The sequence below is a fragment of the Canis lupus genome, chromosome 22 (genome assembly GCF_011100685.1).
Source record: "Canis lupus familiaris isolate Mischka breed German Shepherd chromosome 22, alternate assembly UU_Cfam_GSD_1.0, whole genome shotgun sequence".
Lineage (NCBI taxonomy): Eukaryota > Metazoa > Chordata > Mammalia > Carnivora > Canidae > Canis > Canis lupus.
Window position 1 is genome coordinate 17665054 of NC_049243.1, and position 25862 is coordinate 17690915.

At 34.7% G+C, this 25862-nt stretch overlaps 1 long non-coding RNA gene across 1 annotated transcript in view; it reads left to right on the top strand.

Moving 5' to 3' along the window:
• The window catches only part of LOC111091736, a 77786-nt gene that overhangs the window by 45057 nt on the left and 6867 nt on the right, over positions 1–25862 (top strand). The window contains exons 3-4 of the long non-coding RNA XR_005376011.1: positions 15369–15399; positions 21874–21953. This is a non-coding gene — a long non-coding RNA (uncharacterized LOC111091736). The remainder of the gene's footprint in view (positions 1–15368; positions 15400–21873; positions 21954–25862) is intronic.

Genomic DNA, 25862 nt, shown 5'->3' on the forward strand with positions numbered 1-25862 from the left:
GAACCAATTACAAAGGCCAGAAGCAAGACAAAATAAGTGGTAAAGTGCATTAAGGAACAAAAACAAACAAATAAACCAACCCTGGTGGGAAGCCACTGGAAAATGGGCTTACATTTTGAATCAGAGTAATTTCCTGGAAACATCATTCTCCCTGTTTAAGTACCGATGCCATAAGGTTCAGTGACAAAATCTTTAGCAATATAACAGGTTTTCTTACATCGGTTTCTTGATCCATGCTGGCACATTTGCACAATATGATGCCCTGGTGTTAATGGAGAGTGCAGGGGGCAAAATCCATGTTAAGTGTTTTGCAGAGGGGAAACCGCCCACCTGTTAATGCAGAAAAGTTTATGAAAAAACACTCCAAGTATGATAGAGGCAGAAACTCAAGGAGAAAGTACAGCAGGCAACATGAATTGTCAGTTGCCTCATTTCTGTCTCCTGTGAATCTTTCTCACTGCTGTGAATACAGAATGTTCCTAAAATGAGTCCAACTTGGAGCAAAGTTGCATAAGCTCAGAGATGCATGAGGTCAGGTCTATGTCAGACTGAAGATAAAAAAGAAGAAAAAAATATATATATTGGGAATTCAGGGTAAGGTTGTCTTCATTTCCCTACTGTACAGTACTCTGAAAATTCTCATGGCCCTCTCATGGGCTCTGAGCTCTGCGTACTTCTCACTTAACTAAAGTCAATCTTTACTGTTGTATTATTGACCTAATTTAGCACCATGCTGATGTGCTGCAGATTCTGAAAAGTGTAATGACACACATTTAAAGCCTCCGAATGGGATCCTGTTCCTGGCATCACATAAGAATAGCTGAAGGCGGTGACAGCATAGTCTCACAGTAACAAGGACAGACTGAAACTAGACTTCCCAGGATTAATGCCCACCTTGATCATACCAGGCTGGGCTACAGTGGGAAAATTTGTACCTTCCTTGCCTTCACTCCCAGATTGAAATAAAATGAATTATTTTCATCTTATAGGGTGGCAATGAAGATGATGGCATTTAATATTTACAATCACCCTTTGTCACAAGTGAGAGATTTATATGTTCATTAAATTAATTTCAAAAATTAATACTCTAGAGGGAGGCCGATGTTCCATTACAGGACTTCCTACGATCTGAAAACATGGTTTAGTCATCTTGTATGTATCGTCATAGTAGTTTGTATTTCTCTTTTTCATAAAATTTTTAATCTTATAAATTTTTATGTATCATTTACTCCTCAAGAGGGTATCAACTCCAGGATAGCAGAGACTTGTTACTTGTTACTTAATGGTTAACATACTGCATGACATGGTTAAATGATTTAAAAACTGTTAAATGATGGAGATTCCTGGGTGGCTCAGAGGTTTAGTGCCTGCCTTCAGCCCAGGGCCTGATCCTGCAGGCCCAGGATCAAGTCCCACATCAGGCTCCCTGCGTGGAGACTGCTTCTCCTCCTGCCTGTGTCTCTGCCTCTCTTTCTCTCTCTGTGTCTCTCATGAATAAATAAATAAAATGTTTTTAGAAAATGTTAAATGAATGGTGGGAAAAAAGAGCTGGAAATCTGGGTGGCTCACTGATTGGGTGCCTCTGGTTCAGGCCGTGATCCTGGGGTCCTGGGGTCCTGGGATCAAGTCCCACATTGAGCTCCCCACAGGGAACCTGCTTCTCCCTCTGCCTATATCTCTGCTTCTCTCTTTCTCTGTGTCTCTCATGAATAAATAAGTAAAATCTTAAAAAAAAGAGCCATAGTTCAAATTATGTTTGATATATACAAGTGACTGTAATAATACTTAGTAGACACTCATTTTTTGTTAAGTTGAATTGAATTATCTCTAGGCTATTCCGGCAAAAGATCAATAGGCTACTAAATGCTTTCATGTGGATCACACAATGTCTGTTGCAGTCATGAGTGTAATGCTGCAAAAAAACAGCCTGAGAGTATACAAATAGAGCACGTTCTGGACAATTCTCATTCCTATCCTGTGCTGCCTCAAAACTTCTAAAGGTAACTAACAGATTATCCAGTTTGAACTCCCAACATAGGAGAAGGCTGTTGATGAATTTGTAGGGTCATGACAATTCTATATTTCTAGAGGTCCCCACTCTTTAGATTAAAATGAAAAAAAAATTGTTCTGTTATTTTTTGACATTATAGACAAATAGTCTACATGCCAATATACATTTTATGTCAGAATATATTTCCAAAAAGTTGTAGTTTATTTATTTTTTTAATTTTTTTTTATTTTATTTTTTTTTATGAGAGACATACAGGGAGAGGCAGCGACTTAGACAGAGGGAGAAGCAGACTCCCTGCAGGAAGCCTGATGCAGGGCTCATTTCAGGACCCCAGGATCATGACCTGAGCCAAAGGCAGATGCTCAACCATTGAGGCACCCAGGTGCCCTAAAAGTTGTAATTTATTTTTAAATGAACATACAGTAAATGACTATTTTTAGTGTATAGTTCTATAAATTTAACTCACATAATATATTCATTTAACTACCATGATAATCAGTATGGAGAATGTTTCAACATCTAAAATACTCTCTTAAAAAATTAAAAATAAGATAAAATAAAATAAAATACTCTCTTATGCTGTCCACTTGCAGTCACACCTTCTTTTATAACCCCTGATGCCACTGATACGTTACTAGAGTTTTGTCTGGTTTTTTTATTCCACATAAATGGAATCATAGAATATGTAACCATCAGAGTCTACAATTCATACAAGTTGTGCCTGAATCAATAACTCATTCTTTTTATTGCTAAGAATAATTTCTTTGAAGGAATTTGTCACTGTTTATTTATCCTCGCACTGAAGAAAATTTAGGCATTTCCATTGTTGAGTAATTATGAGCTAAAAATGGTAGAGAAGCTTTTTAATACCACATGTTCTTCTAGTTGAAGAAATATAGTGACAGCGAGGGCAAAAATGTTTCAATGCCCATTATTCTTAAAGTCTATTGAGAAGTTAATTATATTCAAAGGTTTTCAAAAATCATATGGTCACATATGTGGGTTAAAGTTTTCTCTAGATGCTAAGATTTTATTTGAATATATTTGAAAGAATGAAGAATTGAGACTACTGAGTCATTCACACTTTCTTAATCTGCATTATGATTATATGTTAGTAAAACAGACAATGCGGGGGCTGGGTGGCACATTCAGTTAAGCAACCGACTCTGGATTTGGCTCAGGTCATGATCTCAAGATCATGAGGCTGAGCCCTGCATCCAGCTCTGCGCTCAGCACAGAGTCTGCTTAAGACTCTCTCTCCCTCTCCCCCGCAACTGCCCCCTAAAATAAATACATAAATACTAAAAAAAAAAAAAAACCCAAAAAACAAAAAACATACAACTAAGTTTATACTTAGAATTATGTATAGAGATTTTTCATCGTTTTGTTCTGTGTTAAGATTATTGAGCCTAATCCCTCATAATTTCAGAAGAAGGGCCAGGGAACATGTATTTTCCTTACCCCCGTCCTAAGTGATTCAGATGAACACTCCAGGTTAAGACTGACAGCTCTAAATTTTTGAAATTGAAACCTGAACGACACTGGACAATATCTCACTCAAAGAAGATGGAATAAAACTAGTAGATTAGTTTCCATATATCATGTCATCTTAATCTGATTCTTAGTTAACTTTGAAATATTTCTTTTCTATTCAAATATTCAAAATCAGACTATTTTCTAGATGCCAGGGTTTTTATTACCAACCCCCCCAAAAGTTATTGGTAATGAATATTCTAATATAAAAAAGTATATTAACGTTATACTGGACGAGACTGTCCTGTTTAGACATATGTGACAGCTATGGCCCAATGTGGAGCCCACTGTAAAATTGGAGGTAATGTGCTGAGACATTTTGTGAAGGGAAGGTGGTAGATCGATGCCAGGCCTCCTTTAACACTTGCTGTCTTACAAGGATCAAGCACACTTCCAATGTTCAGTCATCTACCATACATTTCCTTTTCCCTGTACTTCTGATACTCATACCAAATTGACTGAGATACTAAATTTAGCACATTATGCCACATTTTTCAGTACTTCACTATCAAATATGTCCTTTCTGTGCAATTCCCCTCACTGATTTAAATCAAAGTATACACACATGTCTTCTATTGCAGTTAAAATCTCTCTGGAGGGATGCCTGGGTGGCTCAGGGGTTGAGCCTCTGCCTTCAGCTTAGGGTGTGATCCCAGATCGAGTCCCACATGAGGTTCCCTGTGAGGATCCTGCTTCTCCCTCTGCCTATGTCTCTGCCTTCTCTCTGTGTCTCTCATTAATAAATAAAATCTTAAAAAAAATCTCTCTGAAAGGGGCACCTCAGTGGGTCAGTGGTTGAGCATCTCCCTTTGGCACAGGTTCTGATCTGGGGATCCTGGGATCAAGTCCCATATCAGGCTCCCCTCCAGGAGCCTGCTTCTCCCTCTGCCTGTGTCTCTGCCTCTCTCTCTGTGCCTCTTATGAATAAATTAATAAAATATTTAAAATAAAAAAAAAATCTCTGGAAAAATTCACCTGTTTTCTTTCTTTTTCATGGTGATATGAGTTGTGCTATTTAATTTCTATGTTTCACAAGAAATAAGTATATACTTAGACTAGTGTATCTGACTCATTGGTAGAAGAGCCAGAAAGGAATGACAAAGGTTACCTGCGGTATTAGAATCAATAAAAAAAAAAAAAGAAATAAGGTAATAGGAATGAGTTTTATCATTATTTAAAGTACCGCTTCTTCCCTAAATAACAATATTTGTTCCTCAAATAGGACTACAGATGACTGATTGGTAGATATGGAATTCATAGTTCTAAATTGGTACTATTTCCATTGAGCAATTTTGGTGTAAAAGAAACAGTGGTTGTGACAGATGATAAAAACAACAGGAAAAAGCAAAAACACAACAGTTGTATTGCTCTTGTTTAACAGAAATGCTCAATTTATGAACACATGCCTACTGGTCTGAAGTGGTTAATTCAGCTAATGGAAAAAGTATCTTATTTCCTTTCCTTCTTTTTTAAATCTATGGATTTATTTAAGAGTATTATCATTGGCTTTCTTTCTTTCTTTCTTTCTTTCTTTCTTTCTTTCTTTCTTTCTTTCTTTATTATTTTTTTTATTGGTGTTCAATTTCCTAACATACAGAATAACACCCAGTGCCCGTCACCCATTCACTCCCACCCCCCGCCCTCCTCCCCTTCTACCACCCCTAGTTCGTTTCCCAGAGTTTACTCTGGTTTCTCTTCAGATCGTATAAATCTATCATTGGCTTTCTTAGGATAAATTCACTTTACAAACTGGCTTAATATCTGTTCCCTTTGTTCATGACTACGAGGTTAAGTAGGGATAGAGGTAGACATATTATTCACATATGTTTAAGACCCCGATATTTGAAGTTTAAGAAGATTGAGCTCATATGTTCTGTGGCTTATTGGAGAAGTAGTTATATTATTCTTTTTTTGTGGAATGCTTGACATTCCACGTGAACATGGTAAGTTCATAAATGTTCATCCTGTTAGAAGGGGAATATGTCAAGTTTATACTGTCAAGGTTAAGGGAAGTGAATCCTTTTACTTAATTTAGGTCATAAGCTTCTTAAACAAGTTTTTAATTTGAGTTTCTTACAAAAGATTATCTGAGCTACTGGGAATTCTTTCTAAAAGACTTACTTATGGACTCAATTAGTGAAGGGTTCCATCATCTTTGTGGCTTATAGTTCAATGAGGCTTTTTTTTAATGCTGGCTTTGTTTTCATAAATGCCCAACCAGGTTAAAATAACATTTAAAAGCACATTTGTTAATGATGTTCACTAGTGCCATTTACATTTAGTGCTAGACAATTATGACACGATTTACTTATTTCTTTCGAATATTAGCATTTCATAATGCTTGAATACTGTCCCACGCAAAGCTTCAAATTTAGTTTAAGAATTTTTATAATGCAAGTGCAGTTACACATTTAAAATCCCACTATCATAAACATAACTATTAATTCCACTTTCAACATCAAAAAGAGATCGAGCTTTAACATGCTCTTTTAAACAATTTCATTCTAGTATGAAAAGAAAGACAGAGATGGCTTCTATATAAATTTTCTATTATTTTGTCAAGGGGCTTTTTTTCCTTCTTCTTTCCTCTAAGTATGTAGAAATTAGCTTCATTGCAGCTGGTGTAACAATCGAGCTTCCCTTTGAGAGCTTTAGAATGACTAGAAAGATCATTTCTCTTTACCATGTCTGGGGCAACCTGGATGACCAATTAAACAGACAACCAAACAAATAGGCCTTGGTTAGTTTGGCATTTTTATGACATAAAAAAGAAAAATAAGTTTTTGTCTTAGGCATATATAAACATACATAGCTGCATTTTTCTCTTCTGAGCAAAAAAATGTTACAGTAGATGTTATATAATGTCGGAATAAATATTCACAAGACAGGAGGTTCCAAACTAAGAACGTAATAAACCCGGAGCATGAAAACAGACCAAGCATATAGCAAAAAGTTACTTACCCATTTAATCACATTGCACATTTGTGGCTTTTCTGTTCCAAGAAAGCAAATAACTAACTACCTTTTGAGTTTTTAAAGTTTGTGGAGGAGTGAGGAGAATGGTTACTAAACATAAAGTGGGGGTATTTTGGATGGTTTTGATTGTTTTTGTTTCTGAGTGGGTAAAGATTATAATAGCCTAGTATTTTGGCTTACAGTTGTGTAAATTTCATTTATATGTTTTTTCCCTAAGTACTGATCATTCTCTGTATTTACTATTGTTATTATCTCTTACCCCATTTTACAAATAAGGAAACAAAACTAAGTACATGCTTAGGATCACAGGAGCATTGAGTAATGGAGCCAGGGATTAAAATAAGGCATTCTGGCTTTAGAACATGTTCTCTTTCAAAACACTATGTATGTAAGCATCCTTCGGAAGACTTTGAAGTGTACACTAATTAAAATATTAAAGGCCCAATGCAGAGTGAAGTAGTGGGCTTTGAAATCTTGCACTAGGATAATCTCTTATAATGAGGTTGGTATTGGTACAGATATATCCCTGTACCTCTGAGTGTTCATCTGTAGCTCTATTTTTATGAAGGGTCTTGAATGCATTCTGTCTCAGTGAAATAGAATCAATATTGCAAATTTGAAACTTTGGAAATTAACCATTTCAGGATTGGGAAAGACCACTGCATGAATGGTTGCTGGATTAAATGCTATTGATTGCAAGTGTTCAATAAAATTCCATCTCCTATGAGATGCTTTTATTTGTAACATATCTGAGAGAAAATTAACTATTGCAAAGAAGTAATAGAATATTATAAAAGGGGTTCTCATAATTCCTCAAGTTCTGTTTTATTTGATATCAAGTTATAAGTGTTATATCTACCATGCTTCTCTTAGTTAAGCACTGAGTGTTTATTATATAGAAAGAAGTTGAATTATCTATACTGGTTATTTGAAGTTCTTGGAAAATCAAGCATTGTATACTCATTACAAGGTATGCATACATCAAAATATAGTTATTTTTAACTATAAGAGGGAATTTTGAGACTTAAGTCAGGTCTCTGGAGGAACAACTCATAACTTTGGTCCTACTTTACACTGGCATCAGCCCTTCCTTTTAACCCATACCTCATGTTTTCTAAAAGTAGTGTTAGCTCAGCGGAAATCCACACTTGGGTATACCACCAATAAACCCATTTGATGGCTTTGTGGACATTTATCTGTCTTTGGTCTGCTGATTTTAATAGCCAGACATCCATTCTTAGCAGAAGAAAGTAGCTATCCAGAGAGAGTCCAGGAATATAAAATATTCCAGCTACAAAAAAATATTCAGGGTAACCATTATGGCAGGAATATGAAACTTTCTGGCTAACTTTAAGAAAAGGAAATTAAAGTGTTCTACAGACCCTCAAAGAAGTAAGAAATGCTGATTTGTGATGTTCTCAAAGAGGAATTCCTTCCTCTCTGTGATTCCCTTGTATGAAAGAATAATTGGTGGATTCCAAATTGAGGATTTTCTTTGAAGTGCGTTTCTATGGATTCCGGCCAAATATATCAGCACATTTAGAAAATCATAATTGCAGAAATGCCTTTCAGAGTATCTCAAATATGTCTTGGGGCTAGATCTAAAGTAAAACTCTTAAGGCTTCAGAAATTCCCCATTTTTTAACCCAGAAGCCAAAAATCATCTCTTGCGTCAAATGTACTAGAGACCTTCTAGACTACTTAAGAGGAGAATAAAGGACCCCTACAGATGTCTATATCCCAGCCTTTAAAAGAAATCCTACTTCCAAAGCCTGTTTTCTAAAAGTGATATGGTCATTGAAAATAAACCTTGACAGAATATGATAGATATATCCCTGTACCTCTGAGTGTTCATCTGTAGCTCTATTTTTATGAAGGGTCTTGAATGCATTCTGTCTCAGTGAAATAGAATCAATATTGCAAATTTGAAACTTTGGAAATTAACCATTTCAGGATTGGGAAAGACCACTGCATTAATGGTTGCTGGATTAAATGCTATTGATTGCAAGTGTTCAATAAAATTCCATACATTGTAAAGGATTCCTAGGAAAAGTTAATGTCTACATGTTGAGACTATCTCTTTATTCTTACTCTTTTCCCCCAAGTTTTTATTCATACCATTAACACCTAAAATACAATTTATTCCTAGATATGCTAAATAACCAAGTATATCCATTTAATCCTGCATGGATTTTTATTGCTTCTATTTCTATATCTATAAATCTATGTGTGGACAAAATACAACTGGTTATAATTATATTCTGCATATTTCCTGTTTCTTTTAACCTAGTCAAAATATTCATATTTTTACAATTTTTACACTAATTTTCTTAAATTTTTGAGTTAACAAAGTTTGTAAATGAACTTCTGATCTTTCTCACACAGTTTGGCATTTTTATTTTCGATCTTACCCTAAATCTCTGTTAAAATCTTTAATTTCTTCTGTTTCTTGAGTACACAAATAGGTATCATGCCTATTCTGCTTATACCAAACAGTCCCCTTTCCTGTTTCCAAGTGGTTCCTCAAATACTTAACATGGATTCTTTCAACAAATATTACTTCTATTAAAAATAAACGTAGAACAAATATATCTTGAGATTTGTGTTCACTACCGGAAGAAAGACCTACTGGAAGACCATAATTTAGGCTGTCCATCATCAGCCTTGGGTAGCATTCACACAGGGGAACCATCTCCTGAGCTCCTGGGTATTATCATTCTTTATCAGGGTATCAGGGTATCATAATTTATCAGGGGCAAATTAAGGTATGCCCTCATTTGTCACATGGCTTAGAGTCAAGGTCCTCTGTTTTGTTTTATTATTATTTTTAAAGATTTATTTATTTATTTATTTATTTATTTATTTATTTATTTAAGAGAGACAGAGAGAGAGAGAGAGAGAGAGGCAGAGACATAGGCAAAGGGATAGCAGGCTCCATGCAGGGAGTCCAACGGGGGACTCGATCCCAGGACTCCAGGATCATGCCCTGGGCGGAAGGCAGGCGCTAAACCGCTGAGCCACCCAGGGATCCCCAAGGTCCTCTGTTTTAAAACAATATCTCTTCTAAATTTAGCAATAGGGAAATGAACCCTATTGCATAGATATAATTATAGCATAGATGTAATTATTAAAATATCCAAAATGAAAGAAGAAAGAAGCATAAAGGAATTGCTACTTTTAGTAAAGACATTATCAGCCATAGGAAAAAAGTCCTAAATAAGAAAATAATACTAGCTGAGATCCAGAAATCAGGCAATTGTTAAAACTACTAGACTAGACTAATAACTTCAAAGCATTCTATTTACCATGTATCATCTTAATTCTTTTCTTACTAAGATATTTTATTGCTGATTATTCTAGATGATTTTCAGTATGAGCATATGGTTCATGTCATAATTAAAGTCAACAAACATTAAGATCTGTTTAAAAATAATTATATTCCACCAAACTTATATGGCATTTGGTTATTTTTTAACTATAGGATTCTAATTGGAATCTAGTTAAATGTATTTGTTAAGGAAAGGGATGTATTTTGTTTTCACTAAGTTTCTTTTAATTCTTATGAGATTTTAAGCTTTGTCTTCTGCTTTTAAGTCCTAATAAAACAGTTTCAATAGAAAAAAAACTTCATTTTTCTCTCTCTGTCTCTCTATATTACATATACACATACTTACAGTTACTATATATACACACAGCACACACACATATGCATGTATATGAATTTGAATAAAAATAAGTTTTAACATTACTAGTTTTAGAAATGTCTATATTTTTTACTTGATTTCATTTTTATTCTGTGAGAAAAACATTTTCTAGGGGATATCATTGTACATGCTTTATTAAGGTTGACTTTTTCTTTATGATTTGCATTAGCAATGATAAAGAAATAGGGCATTGAAAAGGGGAAAACTATAAGCAAAATTGTTATTTTAAACTCTTTCACATATCTAAGTTACCTAGAAAGTCTTTCCTTATGGGATATTTCTGTTGTGTGTAAGTAGAGAGTTATTTCTTGAGTCATTTACTATATTATATTAAATAAATGATAATAAACATATAGCAGGTGTATAATACACTAGATTAAACTTGAATATAGATTATTATATTTTTTTCTCAGCATAATCCTGTAACTGCTGCTTTACTCATTTCCTGTTACTCTTTTTTGGTTATTTGTAAACTTCTATCGTGTTAGCCTTCTAGGATGCTAATAATTTTATTGTCAAAATGAGTGATCCTGACAATTTAAACTTTGAGTTTTCAGTAAATTATAGGATGTAAAGAGAATAGAAACAAGTTATCACATTTTGTCTTAAACTGTAGATGACTTTGACAACAATCTTTCAATGTAAGTATTCAGGAAACTTGATAAAATATGCCATCAATTTTGATGCAAATTATTCTCAGACTTCTTGGTGATGTGTTAAGTATATGGCAGATGATTAATCATGCTAAATAAAGTAGATGCATTGATGTTGAAAAACAATTTTTAAGTTTTACTTTTCTGGGCTATAGGTTTACATTTTTATCTAGTTCTGGATCTTGAGGATTATGAACAACAGGTCAAGGCATGTAGTGTTATGTCAGTGTTATGTGCTAATAATCAAAATAGTATAAACACCTAAACCTGGTTAGACAGCTCAAGATCTCTCCACCACATTATTTAGTGATCCCAAAAATATCCTTAAGTTCTCTCAGACTCATGAATTAAGGTAGAGGTCAAATTTAATTTTATGAATTTCTTTCTTTGTCTACTATTTTATGATAGTGATAAATATGTCTCTAAAATATTGGGATATGGGGCAGCCCTGGTGGCACAGTGGTTTGGTGCCACCTGCAGCCTGGGGTGTGATCCTGGGGACCTGGGATCGAGTCCCACATCAGGCTCCCTGCCTGCATGGAGCCTGCCTCTTTCTCTGTCTCTATGAATAAATAAATAAAATCTTTAAAAATAAAATAAATAAAATAAAATAAAATAAAATAAAATATTGGGATATGGTAATTTTCTGAAATACAATAGGAAGGGTACTCTTGCAGATGCCTGAGAAACATATCTAAGCATGTAGCCAAAATGTCTTTCTGTATACTTGAGATTTCTTTCCATTCCATTATTTAAGTTGAAAAATACATGTAAATACCATATTCTAGTAATAGTGCATCCTTGTTTTATAGTAATATAAGATAATTTTTAAAGTTTTAAAGAACTAAAAATTCAAAATGTTGCACAGAAATCTTAGAGTATAACTTATGATCCCAGAAGATATGCAGGAAATAATCGGTCATTTTAAATATCACCTGGCACATCATCAGTTATCAAATTAAATAGTGAGACTCCATTAATTGTTAAGTATCTAAAAATGGTTAGTTTTTTTTTAGAATAATTTTATAATATTTTTATAATTTATAATATTGCCAAAAACTAAGTGCGTCACTGTTCTATTCTATGTTACTGAAGACAACAGTAAGACAATCATATTTCTGGAAGATTTAAGAATTTAAAGAGGAGAGATGATCCCCTCTTTCATATGATTTATAAATAATACTGAAAGAGAACAAAAAACTACTAAATGATTAAAGAATAATGAAGATAATATAGAAGACAATGGAAGGTATATAATTTCTTACTGATTGGGTATGTATTCGTCTATAGACTTTTGTTTTAATGAAAGTTTGCAGTTATTGGGGATAAATAAGTGTTAGAATTGCTGGATATAATGGTAATTACAGGCCTACCATTTTCATGTACCTCACTTTATTGGACTTTGCAGATACTACATTTTTTTTTATAAATTTAAGGTTTGGGGCAACCCTGCATCAAGCAAGTATATTGGTACCATTTTTCCAACAACTTTGGGCTCCTCAAACTGTACTATATCAGACAGCAAACTTAGATGTTGTATTATTCTGACTGTCCCATCAACCACACACTCCCTCATCTCTTTTCCTCTCCTCAAACCTCCCTATTCCCTGAGACACAATAGTGAAATTAGGGTGGCTCAGTCAGTTAAGCCTGAAATTAGGGTGGCTTAGTCAGTTGAGCCTTAACTGACTGGGTGACTCAATCAGTTAAGCATCTGAATCTTGGTTACAACCCAGGTCAGATCGCAGGGTCATGGCTTAGGCTCATGCTCAGCATGGAGACTACCTGAGATTCTCTCCCTTTCCCTCTCCCTCTGGTCTCTCTCTCTCTTTCTCAAATAGATAAATAAATGAAATCTTTAAAAAAAATACTGAAATTAGGCCAATCATTAACACTACAATGGCCTCTAATGGTCAAGCGAAAGGAAGAGTCAAATCAAAAGCTAGAAATGATTAAGTTTAGTCAAGAAGCCATGCCAAAAGTGAGAAAGGCCAAGAGCTAAGTTTCTTGCAACAGTCAGCCAAAGTTGCAAAGGCAATGAAACAGTTCTTAAAGGGAAATAAAAGTGCTACTGCAGTGCACAAACAAATGATGAGCATGAGACAGCTCTACTGCTGATATGGAAAAAGTTTTAGGGATCTGGGTAGAAGATCAATGCAGCCACAACATTTCCTAAAACCAAAGCCTAATCCAGAACAGGGTCTTAGGTGAAGGCTGAGAGAAGTGAGGCAGCTGCAGGAGAGTTTGAAGCTAACAGAGGTTAGTTCATGAGATTTACAGAAAGAAGCCATCTCCATAACATAAAAATGCAAGGTGAAGCAGCAAGTGCTGATGCAGAAACTGCAGCAACGTACCCAGAAGGTCTAGCCAAGATCATTAGTGAAGGTGGCTGCACTAACCAATAGATGATCAATATGAACAAAGTGGCCTTTTATTGGAAGAAGATGCCATCTAGTGATTCCATAACTAGAGAGGAGAAGTCAATGCCTGGCTTCAAAGCTTCAAAGGAGAGCAGCTGATGCAGCTGGTGAATTTAAACCAGTGCTCATTTATCATTCCCCAAATTCTAGTGCCCTTAAGAATTATGCTAAACCTACTATGCATGTGCTCGATAAACAGAACAACAAAGTCTTCATGACAACACATCTGTTTACAATGTAGGCTACTGAGTATTTTAAGTCCACTTTTGAAAACTATTACTCAGAAAAAAAATTCCTTTGAAAATATTACTGTCACTGCTCATTGACAATGTAGCTGATCACCCAAGAGATCCGATGAAGATGTACAGTGAGATAAATGTTTCCTTGCTTGCTAACACAATGCCCATGCTATAGCCCATGTGGATAAAAAACTAATTTTGACTTAAATCCTTATTTAAGAAATACATTTCATAAGGCTACAGTTTCCAAAGATAGTGATTCCTGTGATAGATCTGATCTGGGCAAAGTAAATGGAAAACCTTCTGGAAGGGAATTCACCATTCTAGATGCCTTGAGGACATTCATGATTCATGAGAACACGTCAAATATCAATGTGAACAGGAGTTTGGAAGAGATTACAATCCATCCATACGGGTGACGTTAAGGATTTCAAAACTTCAATGGAGGAAGTAATGCAGATATGGTGGAAAGAGCAAAAGAACTAGAATTAGAAGCGGGGGAGGGAAAGGGGGCTGAAGATGTAACTGAATTGCTACAATTTCACGATAAAACTTCAGTGGATGAGGAGTTGTTTCTTAGAGATGAGCAAAGAAAGTGGTTTCTTGAGATGAAATCTACTCCTGGTAAAGATGCTATGAAGATCATTGAAATAATAATAAAAGATTTACAGTATTACATAAACTTCGTTGATAAAGCAGTAGCAGGTTTGAGAGGACTGACTTCATTTTTTTTATTTGATTTAAATTCAGTTTGCCAACATATAGTATGACACCCAGTGCTCAGCACATCATGTGCTTTCCTTAATGCCCATCATCCAGTTACCCCATCCCCTCACTGACCTCTCATCTGCAACCCTTTGTTTGTTTCCCAGAGTTAGGAGTTTCTCATGATTTGTCCTCCTCTCTAATTTTTCCCCACTCAGTTTCTCTCCTTTCCTTTATGGTCCCCTGCACTACTTCTTATGTTCCACATATGAGTGAAACCATATGATAATTGTTTTTCTCCAATTGACTTATTTTCACTCAGCATAATACCTTCCAGTTCCATCTACATTGAAGCAAATGGTAGGTATTCATCCTCTATGATGGCTGAGTAATATTCCATTGTATATGTATGTCACATATTCTTTATCCTTTCATCTATTAAAGGACATCGTGGCTCCTTTCACAGTAGGGCTATTGTGGTCATTGCTGCTATGAACATTGTGGTGCAGGTGTCTTGTTGTTTCACTACATCTATATCTGGGGTAAATGCCCATAATGCAATTGCCGGGTCATAGGATAGCTCTATTTTTAACTTCTTGAGGAACGTCCACATGTTTTCCAAAGTGGCTGCACCAGCTTGCATTTCCACCAACAGTGTAAGAGGGTTCCCCTGTCTCCACATCCTTGCCAACATTTCTTGTTTCCTACTCCAATTTTAAAGAATCTACAGTGGGTAAAATGATATTAAACAGTAACACATGTGACAAGAGAAATTATTTGTGGAAGGAAGAGTCAATCGAAGTGTAAACTTCATTTTTGTCTTATTTTAAGAAAGTGCCACAGCCACCCCAACTTTCATTAACCACCACCCTGATCAGTCACCAGTCATCAACATCAAGGCAAGACCCTCCATCAGCCAAAAGATTATGACTTGCTGAAAGCTTGGATGATGATTAACATTTTACCAATTCGTATTTTTTTAGATTAAAGTATGTGCATTGCTTTTTAAACATAATGCTTTGGCACACTTACTAGATTGTAGTATAGTATAAACATAATTTTTATATGCACTGGGGAACCAAAAGAGTTTATTTGACTACCTAATTGCAATATTTGCTTTATTGCAGTGTCTGGAACCAAACTCCCAACGTCTCTGAGGTATGCCTGCATATGTTTGACTTACTAGAAATTATAAACATGTTTCCCATAGTACCATTTTCAACTCCCAGTGCCCTCCAAAATATTATCAGAGTTAGAAATATATCTACTGTGTATCCATGTCAGAACTTGATATTTTCAGTTTCGTTTTTTTAGTGTTTTTTTTCCCATTCAGTTGTTAAATGGTGGTTTTTATTTGCATTTATCTAACGATTAGTAATATCGAGCATCTCTAGATGTGTTTATTTTGCCATCCTTTCACACCCTTTTGGTGAAATATCTGTTCATATTTTCTGTACATTCAGTTTTTATTTACATATTCATCCTGTATCCTGAAATATTACTAAACTTACCTGTGAGTTCTAGAAGCACTTCATTTCTTCTTTTTCTATTACACCAGCAAGGACACCAAGTGTGATGTTCAACAGTAGTGGTAGTACAGGACTTTCTGCCTTTTTCCTGATCTTAAGGGGGAATTTTTTGAATTGTTATGTATAATATTAGCTGTGGCTTTTGTGTGCGTGTGTGTAAATAGCCTTTATAAGATGGGAAAGGTCCCTTATATAACTAGATTGCTGAAAGTTTTTATCAGAAGTCAATGATGAATCTTACCAAAAGCAGAGATTAGTTCCTATTTCCTAGGGTAAATATCAAGTCTCTGAGTCGTTCTCCCCAGACATGTGCCATCTCTGGATGAGTCACTCTGTGAGGGATAATTTCCCACATCCAACTGATGAGCTCCATCTCATAGTATTTAGCCATGCATGCATTGATTGGAGAGAGTGATTCAAAAAGAAATGCAAGGCAATACTTAAATATATATGTATCTTCAGCTCAGATACTATTTTTGAGTATTTAAAAGACATATTAAATTTTAAAGCTTAGTCAATAATTGAATGCATTATTTCACCCTTACTCAACACCTTTTGTTCTGTATTCAACATCTCAGTCAAGGTCACCCCTATCCACTCATCTTTACAGATTTAGAAGTCTTGCTGTCAGCCTTATCCCCTAATAAAATTTGTAACTAGGTTTTATCTGTCTCCTATTTGGGAACCATGAAACAGGGTACCAATGAGTTTTATGGATGCTGTATCTAGGTCCATCCTTGTCTCTTTCTTTTTTCAACTTCATATAATCCTTATCAATGCATCTTTCCTCCAAATTTCTTAACTGTCTAATACATCCACCAAGTATTTCTCTATGAGAACTATTTGAAGTCTATGACAGTACTTAAAACAATTAATACTTCCCCCTTGACTAACATATAGTGTCCAAGATCTTCTGTATTATACTACTTCATAAAAATGTTTCTTTGGTTTTCCATTTGAGCCTCCTCTCATTGCTCATCACTACTCTGGCCACATTCCAGTTAAACAGAACCTTGCATGTTTTTAGATGTGCTGCATGCTCTGTTGTCTCAATGCTTTTAAAAAATTCTGTTTCAAAAAAAAAAAATTCTGTATCATCCTTTTGGATTCCTATGCTCCTACTCCATTTTCAAGATCTAGTCTAATTGCCCTCTTCTCTTCTAAGAGTGTAATGGATTTCCTCAGGGAAAATTTATTCATCTTCTATTGTATCAGGAGAATTTTGTACCCACATTTATTGAAATATTTCATGAGTTATTTTCTATATTGATATTATATCAGTACTATTTATTGAGATATATAGATCTCCTTTCATTATTATATTTTTATGATATGTATTCTAAGCTCCTAGCAACTGCTCCATACATAGCAATTTATTAGTTATCTAAACCAATTATTACTGGTATGATATATCAAATACAACTTGATTCTATTATCTTCTCTTATACAGGGCTTAAGCCTAGTTATATATGTTAATATTTTCATCTTCTAATAATATCATCTGTTTCTAACTGCTAATCTATAGCCATTTTATTTTTCATTAGAGCTTAGAATTCTATAATTACAGCTTAATAAAAGGTACTAATGCATTTATGAATGATCTTCCTTAAAAATAATTCCATCATCTCTTAATTTTAACTTATAGGTTATATTATTATTTTTATAAGCATTGACATGGAAATAACATATATTTAAAGTGTTCTTTATAATCATTTATGGATAAATCAGCTATTTTTCCATTATTACACATCTTTTCTAACATAGCATATGTGGAACTATGTAATTTTTAACATATTTGATTTCCAAAAACTGACTTAGAAAGAATATTTTACATCAAAGATTATTCCTTTCCCACAAAAGTGAGTTAAATAGCATTTACTCTTTCAATATTCTTAAATGCTAATAAGCATAAATGTCATGAACTGTGATAGACACTGATACTTGCTTTCATAATGAAAGGGAATATGTACAATAAAGAAATAATTATGATAAGAAGAGATAATGATGATTATAACCTTGAATAATGTTTATTTTATTTCAGGCGCTATTAACTCATTTAATACAATAAGCTGTGAGTGATCTGTTTGAGCTAGAGTAGGAATTCATTATGTAAGAGTTCACCAAATATGGCAGATCAATTTTATTTTATTCATTCTTTTATTCCTAGTACCTGGAAAAAGTTTTTGACAATAGTTATCTCGATAAATAAATATTTTGGAAGTTTAAATTTAATTGTACTATATAAGCAGTTAGTAATGATAACTAAATGACTTGTATCTTATTAGAAATCAGTACAATTTGTGCTTAAAATAATGAAATTCAGCATCATGTACTTTTATAATTGCTAACATAAATATTTTATTCAACAAAATTTTAAAGTACAAATATAGATTTGAGAAAGAAATTCTGTGACATTTCATGTACCTAGGATGTATTTGTAGCTTTTAAAATAATTATCTAAAGTTATGTAACTGTAAGTTCAGTTAATATGTAGTTAAATGACAGATGTAAAAATTTTAATAATAAGCTTCTTTATCTGTAAAGTTGCTCTAATTTTGCCTATATTTGTGAGTGCTCTGTGGATGTATCTTTATTTTTTCTTTTTTATTTTTTTGGATGTATCTTTAAACATGAAAGTGTTACCTTCTGTTCTTTAAGTTTGGAGACTACTTTCTGGATTCAATTATGAGTTTGGATAATTGTGTTTAGATGCTTTAACACCTAATTGATTATGCTACGTTTGTTTGATCATGGTTGAAATGTAATTTTAATGCTTGGTTGGTGATTCTTTTTTGGAATGTTTTAAATGGATTAGCTGCTTAGGAGTGAATTACTTTTTTACACAAGTTGTCAGGAATCTTCCAGGCAGGGAAGCACATGTTTTGATTATCATCATTATTATTATTTTAACAAAGAGGGAAGATAGACGACAGAAACCCAGGAGGTAATTAGAAAGCAAGACTTGAACTGAATTCAAAACATGAACTCTGATTTGCTACTGTAATTTTTGCGAAGATGTTTTGGCTACTGCATCAATAAAACCAATACTCAAATTTCTTTTATAACATGAAGTTTTCTTGTTAAGATAACTTTATCTAAAACTTTAGTGTCATTCATTAACAAAGTGAAAGGCTGTGAGAGGCAGTCCTTGAAAAATTTTGGTTGAAAAAAATCAAATAGTATTTTCAGTGTTCTTAATGTAGTATTAGTTTAGCTATCTTGATGTAAATATTGCCCTCAAAAGGGAATGAAAAGATACAAGACTTCTTAGACTCTCTTTTTGAAGATTATCTTGAGAACATGTTTTGAGACGCACTAGGCTAATTAAATCAATCTGGGAGTATATTCAGGAACAGGAAAGCATAATACTTATGTTTACAGCAGCCTCACTAACATTGCTTTCAAGGGGACATTTGAAATTCACTTGAAATAAAATGTTTGTGTTCTAATCCAAAATCTCAGCTTCTAATTTTTTTCAGCTTCTTTTCCATTTTGTTTCATTCTACTTCTTCCAGCCACTGCTCTGACTATAGTTATACAACATATGTGCTCCACTTCACAGCTGATGTGAATTTTCTTCTATAATTTATTTGATTTTTTTTTCTTTTCCTTAGCTTCCATGTACTATAAAGAAAAGGGTTTTTGGTTTGGTACCAATATTTGAGTGTGGAAAATGATAATTAGAATAAAAACAATGATTTAAATAACATGGAATTTTTCTTCCTCATGAAAAAAAACGAATAGGTGACAGGGCCATTTCTGATGTTAATGGTTTTGGGTAATCCCTCTTATTCCTCCTTCCTTCTTATTCTTTCTCTGTGAATGATCTGGAGTCATAGTCCATGATGGGGGCTTTTACCATCACATCCATATTTCAGCCACCAGGAGGGAGACAACAAAGAAGGAAAAAGATAAACATTACACAAAACTCTTCTACTTACATCCTAGTCATAAATCCCTTTAACTATAGAAGCTGATATAGTGAAAGTGAGGCTTAAAAGTGTGTATTATTGCTGACTGATTTTCCAATTGAAATATGATATAGTTTAGAAATTCCATCCAAATTTATCACATTCTTGATGTCTAGTGAGAAAACTAACTACTATTAAATATGTAGTTAGACGGAATAGGAAAATGAAGGGGCGCTTGGGTTTCTTAGTCGGTTAAGCACCAACTCTTGGTTTCAGATCAGGTCATGATCTCGGGTCAGGAGATTATTGAGCCCTCCATGGGGCTCTATGCTCAGCAGGACATCTGCTTGGGATTCTCTTCCTCTGCCCCTCTCCCAGCTTGCATGCTCTCTCTTTAAAATAAAAATAAACATTTAAAAAGAAAAAGGGAAAGGAAAATGCTAAAGTTAATTGTCTAAAGAGAAGCCAATTCATAAAAATTACCTCACTTGTCAAAGTTAGCGATAATGCTTACATATCCGTGTTAATGAGTAAATTTAGTTTTTATCTAACTTGGCATCTGTCTCTCAGTTTCCCTTCCTTTCTCCCCACCCCCATCCTCTTAATTTGGGAATATTTCAGGCTTTAGTTCTTGGACCTCTTCTCTTCTACTTACATTCAGTTCCTTAGAGATTCTTCCACTCTCATATTTGTAAATATCACCAATATGCAAAGGAAATAAAAAAATCTCTCCCTGATCTCCCGAGTTACATATTCAACTGCTTTTTCCACATCTACACTTGAAGGTCTGGTAAATAGCTAACTCTACCTTAACATGTCTATTACTGAACTCCCAACACTACTCCCTCACCAAAAAAAAAACGGCTCGCCTAATATTTTCCCATCTCAGTTGATGACAACTCCATTCTTTCATTGTACAGGAAAAAATATTGGAGTCATCTTCAATAACTATCTTTATCTCTTGTTCTATATCCAATCTGTTATTAATTATTCAAATTGGGCCTGTCTGTAACAGACTCTAACCCCTTCTTACCACCTTGACTATCTGTGAAGATCAGGTCAATATTATGTCTTCTCTGCATTGTAGCAATGATTTCCTCAATGGTTTCTTCCTTCCACACTCACCCTTCTATGTTTATATTCACCATAGTAGATGCTGAAGAAATGTAAGCCTGATCAAGTCATTTCTTCACTATAAATACTGTAGTGGCTCCCTCTTTCATTCATAATAAAAGTCTAAGTCCGTACAATGGCATGCAATGCCTTCCTATCCTTCCAGTAAGTCTCCTATACAGTGTTTCACTCCCTCTACCCTACCTACATTAGCCACTCTCGCCAGAGAGATTTTGCAATCTGTGGGTCCTCAGCCTAAAGTGCTATATATCCAGATTCCACACATCTAAATTTTTTACCACCTCCAAATGTCATATTCTCAATTAGGCTTACTCTCACCAGTTTAACTTCCTTACTTTATTCTACTTAATTTTTTCCCCCATTTTCATGTTCCTAACAGACTGTCTAAACTCACTTATTTTAATTGTTGTTTATTGCTTAATATTTGTCTTCCTGCAATAGAAGGCAAACCCTATAAAGACAGGAGGGTTTTTTTTGTACATGTATATTTATTTAATAATTAAATGACTATGCAAGAATGAAATCAAAATGGATTCAGGTAAGCTACTCCAAATAATAATCTGTAAATAGCTGTTTAAGGAATTTCAGTGAAAGTTATATTGAAATCTTGGTGACTTAGGATCAAATCAGGGATTCAGACCCATTCAATTATTATAAATTATAAAAATAAACTCAAATGAATTCTATTTTTCCACCTAACTTTCAGAGTGTTAACATAATTATGATGGCCAGTGTGGAGATAAGAAATGGAAGTGTAAAAGTGTGAAAAGTGTTCAAAGGTATCTTGTTTTCTACTGGGAAGGACAATTTGCTGATCCAGTGGCAAGTATGTATTTGCTCAACAGGTTAACATAGTCTACTGAAATCACCCTTGATATAATGCAGCAAAATTCTCATTCACTGATTGGATTTTTGCAAAACAGTGTTCTCATGACAATTTTGCTTTCCTCACATATTTAACTAGTGGTAGAAAATAAAGACATTGTCAAAAGCACTATACTTGGCAGTTACGATTTAATTTTAAATTACTAAAAGGTAATCTCGTATTTTTTTTTCAGATGAGCTAGATCCTTCATTACCTCTGAAGATGCTAAGAATTTGAGCTACAAAACCAGGAAAGCTAGTATACAGGAGTAGGGTAAGGACCAAACATGTGACTATCCAAATAGGTGTTTATACTTTTATGACAAGACTAAGGGTAATATGATAACATGACTGACTTTAATGCAGGAGGATAAACATGATTTTTTTTTTTCCATTTTGAAAGATATCTACCATTGCCCTGTGGAAAATGGATGACAGAGCAACAGAGCAAGAACAGTGGAGGGAGACAGTTGATAAGACCACTGCATTAGCCTAAGAAAGAAGGAAATGTATTATGGTTATGGCAGTTGGGACAGAGACAAGTAGACAACATAAAAAAAAATGTAGATGAGAGGATTGACGCAACTTAGGAAGACTGTCTAATGCAGCAAAGTAATATATCCTGCATTCTCTGTTTTCTAAATTCCATCTTCTTGGGCAAATTAATTATGCGAGAAGCTTTAGTGTCTTCACAATAATAATGGTAATTACCTCAAAGCGTTGTTGAGATAATTAAATGAGATTGTGAATATAAAGCTATTAACACAATGCCTGACACATAGAACTCAATAAGTAATTAATACCATTGCTATTTATTGCTGGTATTAACATTAGTTAATGATTTTATATGCAGTGTGAAAATTAGAGAGGGATCCCAATGACTCTTAAGATTATGACTCGAACCAAACTGTGTGGATATGGGAAAAACTGAAGGAGAAGCAGGTTTAAAAGGCTGAGTTGAAATCTAAGATAGGAAGTTTAAGTAAAAAAATCCATTTCTTTCTGAAAACACATTTTCATTGTACATTATATAAGAGAGTTTTTGTGCTGACTTTCAGAGATGCTTAATAGAGGCTTTCTACTGGTGAATAACAATAGCAGTTAATTCTGTGGCTCCACCTTCTTAATCCTCATGTACCGGATAGAAGATCCCTCACTTTCCTGATCCTGAGGCTAGCATGAGCACTGCGCCCCAGCAGAATTCCGAGAGAGGAACTGGAGGAGAAATTCACTTGCCTCTAAATCACACCCGCCTCTCCAGCTGAAGGGAGGATTGTATAGGATTATAGAGGCTGGTGTACCAAGGACAAAAGAACCTAGTATTTTTGTGTTTCAATTTTTTTTTAAATGTAAGATGAAAACTTTGAAATCATAGTAGAAATTCAAATTATATTTAGCCAAAGCTTACAAGTTTTTCCAAAATAATAATTATTTTATGTTTACAGACATCTTAAGGTTACTCAAACAGATAGCATACTGATAATAAAAATCAGGGATAAAAGAGGGAGATTGTCCAGAAACAAAAATCACTGAGAGTGTAAGAAAAGAATTTCTGATCTTTTTCTCTCCTCAAACATACAAGTAATAGCATTTTTTAATGAAGTTTCTTCCAGTTTGTCAGGCAAAAATTCTTGGTGTTATCCCTGATTCCTTATTTTCTCTCTCACCACATATCTAATCTATTAGCAAATATCGCTGGCTATCTTCAAGCTTTTATGAGAATATAACTGCTTTTATCATCTTCACTGCTACCACCCTAGTCCTAGACAGCTCCATCTCCAGCCTGGATTAGTACCATAGATTTTGGTCTTGGATCTTTGTCTCTAAATTTGACCCCTGACCTCTATGCTTCACATATTCTTTATATATCCAAATGATCATTTTAAAATGTAAATCTTATCGTATTACTCCTCTGTTCAAACTCTTGCAATGGTTTCTCACTTCCCACAGAGTAAAAGCCACAGATTTCACAATGCCCCACAAACCCTACACATCCTACCTTTCCCACCTCATTCTGCTCCATCCTGCTTGCTCTTCTGATGTCGGTGTCTACTATACTCACCTCAGTCCATCCACACTGGGCCCCATTATTCTCTTTAGCCCACTTCTGGCAAACCCCCTTCTCCTGTGCAGTCACTGCTTCTTCTTTCTGAAGCACTTTTCCACCAGGTATCTGCCTGCTCTGTCACTTCTTCCAGTAGTTTATGAAGCACTATCTTCTACATGAAACCTACCCTGAGTACTCTAGGTTAAGTGTTGGCTCCTTTTCAAAGGAAAACCTCTTCCCCTTACCCTGAAGTACCTTCTTATCTATAGAATATAGCCCATCTAACATGCTATAATGTGTAATTTTTATAATTATTTCTATTATTTTTTGCTTGGTGTCTGTATCCCTCTCACCTTGGGCAAACTATACGATAGCACTGAACTTTGTATTGATATCAAATATTGATATCACATACTAGTAGCCGTTCAAAAATATTACTGAGTGAATGAATGAATGGTGTCAGCTACATGAAAATCACACAGACATTTCTGTGGTATTAGCTTCTTCTATCTGGTATGCAGGCCAATCAAAGGTAACCTTTTAATTGTATTATATTGGTTAGAGCACTAATCAGAGCTTCTGAGTTTAACCGAGGTAAAAAGTGCCCTAAAGTCTAGGTGATTCATTGGAGTTTTCATATGTTAGATGAGTCCCACCACTCTTTGATCCAGTTAAGCTATTTATTATTAGAGAAGTAAATAGGTGCAAAGTTATGAGATCTTGCATGTGCGAAAATGCTGTTCAACAGTATAGTCCATGTATATATTGTTATATACTGTGTAATGCACAATGATGTTGAGATTTTTAATGCTGTCTCTCGTACAAAGCAAAATAAAGAATAAGTGAGAAGAGCAAAGGAGATCTTTTAACAGCTTGCTATAGCAAGGGGATCCACCAGGTCCCTTCGATTTTGGCAGGAACTCAAAGGCAGGCAGGGAAATGGGAAGTCTTTATAGTGGAACAAAGGGAAGACTTCAGGTATGTTTTGATTAGAGGCCGTTGGCATGGGGGAGCTGGAGGCAGGCTAACTAGAAGCAAGGTATGCAGTGGTTTTGATGAGGGGGTTGTATATTTGGCTTTCTCTGGTTGAGTCTAAGTTAGAAGGGGGGACAAAAATCAAGAAAGCTGTCAGTTATTAATCGAGTCCTGGACAGTTTAGGCTGATTGTTCCAGAAGTTATTGCTTAGCTTACTAGATTATTACAAGGATAGCAATTGGGCTTCCTTCAATTTCAACTTACAGCAGGCTGGCTTCCTGGACTGGTTATTGCAAATAACGAGGCTGGTCTCCTAGGCAAGTTATTGCAGGTTGTGGGGCAGAGTTCTATTTTTATATATATTCTGGCCATTGCCTATTTGTATATTCAGTCTCTCAGCATGTTCACGATTCAAGATAACATTAAGTACTTACTATGAATTTATGTTGTTCTCACAAAAACTATATATTTTATACTCTTATAATCTATATGCTATTGGTGAGATGCTTAAAATTTGGCAGTTCGGAGATTTGTCTATGGTGATATAGTTAAGTGGTAATAATCAGATTAAAATTTAGGTATATATGACTCAGGAACTTTAAGAATTTTTTAACTCAAAGTTATATACTTCCTACCAAGATACAGATTTTAGCTTATATTTTAAGGCTTGATATGAGGAATTATCACAAGTATTATATAAATATGGGAAAATAATTATTGTGCAGGGAAAATAAAGACCTAAGAATCATTAATTAAGAAAAACTTGGGGCACCTGGTTGGTTCAGATGGTTAAGCATCTGCCTTCAGCTCAGGTAGTGATCTCAGGATCCTGGGATCCAGCCGCACACAGGGGGGAAATCCCTGCCTAGTGGGGAGTCTTTTCCCCTCCCCTAGCCCATACTGTCTCTCTCTCTCTCTTTCTCTCTCTCTCTCAAATAAATAAACAGATCTGAAAGAAAAAGAAAGGAAGAAAGGAAGAAGAAAGAAAGAAAGAAAGAAAGAAGAAAGAAAGAAAGAAAGAAAGAGAAAAAAGAGAGAGAGAAAGAAAGAAGAAAGGAAGAAAGAAAGAAAGGAAGAAAGAAAGAAAGAAAAGAAAAGAAAGAAAGAAAGAAAGAAAGAAAGAAAGAAAGAAAGAAAGAAAGAAAGAAAGAAAGAAAGAA